Source organism: Pediculus humanus, genomic scaffold, assembly GCF_000006295.1.
Source record: "Pediculus humanus corporis 1103172107546 genomic scaffold, whole genome shotgun sequence".
In the NCBI taxonomy this organism is placed as follows: domain Eukaryota; kingdom Metazoa; phylum Arthropoda; class Insecta; order Psocodea; family Pediculidae; genus Pediculus; species Pediculus humanus.
This window is the reverse complement of record NW_002987161.1, coordinates 7,018-12,359: the sequence shown is the minus strand read 5'-3', so window position 1 is coordinate 12,359 and position 5,342 is coordinate 7,018.

Genomic DNA, 5,342 nt, shown 5'->3' with positions numbered 1-5,342 from the left:
TAAAAAATTATTAAAAATGTTAATTTTCGACAAAGGTTCCCCCCCCTCTCCTTTTGTGTAACAAAACAAACAAGGATAAAAAATATTTTTGTTTTTACAAGAGGAAATGCTTGGTCAGTGTTGATGCGACCATATTTTATCAAATAAAAAAACTGGATAAGATAATTTTTAATTTTTTTTTTGTTATCAAAATGACCGCCGGTTGTTCTCACGAAATGTAACTAACAAACAAACAAACAAATTTGAAATTATTGACGTTTGAGCGCCATTTTTTTTTGACGAAAAACAAAATTGCAAAATTTAACAACAACAACAATAATAATAATAATAATAATACAAGGTTACAATCGTGGAATCAACGAATTTGACGAGAAAAACACGCCAAGACGATCGTGGCGTCAGCGTCATTTTTTTTTTTTTTAATTATTAACGGAATCAAATCGTTTGTTACGCGCACGCACACACACAGGCACGCACACACGCACACATTTCCCCATCATAAAATAAGAAAAAAAAATTTTAAATGGGAAAAATAAAAACGTCATCCATTTGCTCGTCCGTCCATCCGCCCGTCGGCCATCTTTAATTTTTTTCCCGCGTTTATTTAATAGTAATAAAAAATTGTTTTTTTTCTTTTTTCTTTTCCATTTTGATAGCAATTATAATGCGTTAGAAAAAATAAGAAAAAAATTTACAAAGAACGTTATTTATAATGTTTTTAACCTTCCATAAGTTAATTACCGATTTTTCTTTTTTCCCAACAATCTCGTGGATCCTCTTTAAAAAAATATAAAAATAAATGATCGTAATTAAAAAAATTTAATTACTCTAATAATTGTTAATCATTTAACGGATAATTTTTTTTTTTCCACGTGATACGCAATATTAATAAAACCTGTTCACGCACTCACGCACGCACGCACGCACACACGAACGCAAAAAAATTCTAATAAAAAAATTAAAAAAAAATAGACAAAGATTTTTCATTTTAAATTATTCAAATCTCGAATGACATTTGATTTTTTTAAATGTTCAGGTATGTCCTAATAATAATAATAATAATAATAATAATAATAATAAATAAATAAAACGATTTGTTATTATTATTATTATCGTACGCATTCAATTTTTAAAAAGTTAAAAATTTCAATAAACAAAAAACATACGAGAAAATTTCAATTTTTTTTTTTTTTTAATGTAATAATTGTTTTACCGTTCAAAAAATTTAATAATAATAATAATAATAATGATAATAATAGATATTTACGTGGTAATACCGAACTTGAAAAACATACAACAAGTTCAGGGTTACTTATCAAAAAATAATAATAATTAGTTAAAGAAGAAGTTATCAAAGTTTTTGTGTGTGTGTGTGTGTGTGTGTGTGGAAAACACGATTTTTGTTTGTTCGTTTGTTGTTACGAAACACGAATTTATTATTATTATCATTATTAAATTATCAATTCGACGGAGACCGTTGGAAAATTAGAAACAAAAATAATAAAAATTGTTATTTAAATAATTGCAAAAGGTTAAAGGAAAGTAAAAAAAAATAAAAAAAAATTTTAATAATTAACGAATAAATATTTTACACGTTTGATAAGAGATAAGAGTATTTGTATAAAAAAAAAAAAAACGTTTACAAGGTTAAGGTTGATTGACTAACACACGCGTCAAAATTTTTTTTTTTTTTTTGAGGGTTACATGATGGAAAAGTAAAGAAAAACTCCACATAAATAATAATAATAATAATAATAATAAATTTGATAAATGCGAAGGAAGCAGAAGGAAAAGAAAAGGAAAAGAGGAGGGGTTTAACTAAAACGTTCGTGCCAAAAAAAAAAGGATGTTGCAAAATTATTATTATTATTATTACTATTTCTTATGAATTTATAATAGAAAATAAAATTTGCGTTCCTATGCGTGCTTACGTGAGTGGGTGGGTGCGTAAGTGCGTATTATTAACGCGATCACGTGACAAATATACCATTTATTACGTGTGTACCTGATTTTTAATTTTCTTTTGTTTTCTTTCTTTCTTTTTCCTCAATCTCAACAAAACTCATTATTTATTTAAAGAGGTTAAAAAATTTCACTTGTTCTCGAATCTTTTGTATCGAATATTGAATTTTACAAAAAATCAAATATCGATAATCGATCGATATTGTTATTCGATTTTTGAAATAAATGAAACGATCAAAAATTTTTTTTTCTTTGGCAAAGTTTCATATTCGTTTACACTTTATTACTCAAATCGTGATAAACTTGTTAGGTAATAATAATATTAATAATAATAATAATTGAATTAATACAATCGATGAATTCTCACGATGATAACCGCAAAATACGATTGCGGTAAGGATCAAAGGAACAAAAAAAGCCTTGAAAACGTGAGGATATAAAAAAGGTTTGCAAGGTTGGACAAGGTTTTCTTTATTGAATTTTCACGTACTCTAATGTAAAATTATTATGCGTAAATATGCGTGAAATAATTTTTTACCCCCCGCGCCGTAATAATCATCATCATCATTATTATTATTATTATTATTATTATTATTATTATTATTATTATTATTATTATTATTATTATTATTAATCGTAAAACTTAACGCACTCGTTATTTTTTTTTAAATTATACCCGGAATTCCGACAGTTTTAAAAAAAATGCGACAAAATTTTTTTTTCTTTCAAGGTTTTCACGTAAAACGCCATCATTATAAGAGAAATCATTGGAGAGGAAAAAAAACAAATTTTTTTATTTTACGGAAGGGGGTGTAAGGGGGGGGGAAGAGAGGAGATGTCGTGACGTCAGTAAGAAAACTCACAAATAATAATAATAATAATGGAAAATCATTTTTTAAATCCCTTAACCGAACTGAATCGAAAATAAAAAAAAAATTTTAGTTTCAGTATAAAAAAAGGAGGAGGAAGCGGGGGGAAGAGGGTAGGGGGAAATAAATACGTAAATTTTCTTAATAATTTCCTTATTATTATTATTATTATTAAGGTTTAATAATTATTAATTAATTACCCGTTAATTTATCGCTACCGAATAAATTATTGTATTTTAACTCTCCCATCAAGGATATTATTTTTTATAAAAATTCACACACACGCACACACGCACGCACTAATGAATACCTTACAATAATAATAATAATAATAATAACCGTAATAAATTTATGTTTTAATTGATAAGATTTTACGTCAAAAATAATAATAATAATAATAATAATAATAATAATAATTGTCCGTTAAACGTTTTATAATAAAATGAGTTTTAATTAGGGAAAAAATGACGATGCCTTGATCGATATATAAACACGATCAATAAAAATCAATAAAATCAATACTAATAATAATAATAATAATAATTATATCGATTTAAAATTTTTTTTGTTGTATCGACAAACGATTGTTTCGACAAACGTTTTTGTTTTTTGTTGTGACTATTCGGTGACGTTTTTTTTTGTTTTCCGTACCGTCGTCGTTTGTTTGATTGAATTATTTAGTTCAAGGTGTTTGTTTTAGTTAATTATTAGACCACATACTGCGACGACGACGACATTTTCTTATTTATTTAAAAAAAAAAAAAACGCGTCACACATTTATTATTATTATTATTAATTTTATTTTAAATTCGTCACGACGTATTATTTAAAATTTTTTAATTTGATTTAAACTACATAAGAGAATAATTTTACCCTGCTTGAAATTTTAAAAAAAAAACATTTCATTATTATTAATATAATTGAAAATAATAATAATAATTGTCATTTATTTTTTTCAAAGTTTTGGAATAATAATAATAATAATAATAATAGTACTTTTATTCTGAACTCTGAACAACAATTTTATGTTTTTAACGAAAGAAGTAAATATTTAAAATATGCGAAGGTCTTTCGATCGAAAACAAATAATATTAATTTTTTTTTTTAAATTTTAAATAATAAATTTTTGCTGATTAATTGAAAATTTTAAAAAAAATGTCCGAATTTATAAAAAATTAAAAAAAATTCGAAACAAACAAACAAACAAACAATTTTTTTTTTTGACTTTGTGTCGTCTGCTTGTAGAAAAGTCGTTAACGCACGTGTTATTCGTTATCCTAACAACAACAATTTAAGATTCAATCATTGCCGTCAAGTTCAAAAAAAAAAAAAAATGTTTCGATTATAAATTTTCACGGTTCAATCGTTTGTTTAAAACCAAAACAAACAAACAAACAAACAAACGCAAAATTACAAAATAAAAAAATTTAAAAAACGATTCGAGAATTAAATTTAAAACTTTTCAAATTTAAAAAATTAAAATTGAAAATTATGTTGGAATACAAAAACAATTTCTCGTAATAACGTGTATTTAGAAAAAAAAGAGAAAATTTATTTCCATTCATATTTTAATGTAAAAGAGGCAGAAGACACACAAAAATAAATTAAATAATAATCGTTTGTTTTAAAAAAAAAAAAAAATCAGAACAAATTCAAACAAAAAGTTGCATATTTAAATTATTTAGTTCATACGACGAATAATTTTTTTCCCGTTTGTTTTCAAAAAAAAAAAAAAGAAATTTTTTTCTTTTTTTACTTTTCCCCGATTGTTGTCTGTTTGTTTGTTTGTTAGTGACATACATCAGAATAATTTATTTTACAATGTAATATATAATAAAAACAAAAGTTACCAAAAAAACAAAAGCGCGATTCCGTCATTTTTCTTTTTTTTTTCTTTTTGAAATTCTCGTTTAGATAATATTGTTTGTTCGTTTGTTTATTTATTTATTTATTTTCATTATTATTATTATTATCATTTAAACACGTAACATTTTTTTTTGCATGTGCGTTTGAAACAAAATCATCAAAATAATAATTTTTTTAAAACAAAATGTAAATCTTGCCATCGTTTGTTTACGTTAATAAATCATTGACACTCTCGACAAATTATTATTAAATTTTTTTTTTTTATTAAAACAAACAAACGAAAACAAACAAAATTTCATTTGTCGCAAATTATAAAATAAATTTTTTTGCAAAAGAAAAAAAAAAAATATTCAGAACAATCGAGAAACCTAAAACAACCTTGAACGTTTTTATTTGCGATTGTTCTTTAACGTACATTAGGCTATTCAAGTTAACTCGTTAAACTTCCTTTTTAAATAACAACAACAAACGTCCTGGTTAATTTGTTTTTAAAACAAACAATTACAAAAACGGGAAAAAAAAAAAAAAATTGGATGTGTGAATTTTTAACCGTATTATTATTATTATAATTTCCCACCCCCCGCGAGTGATTTTCCTAATTTTTACTTAACAAAAAGACGAAAAAAGGAAGAAATATGGCGACGA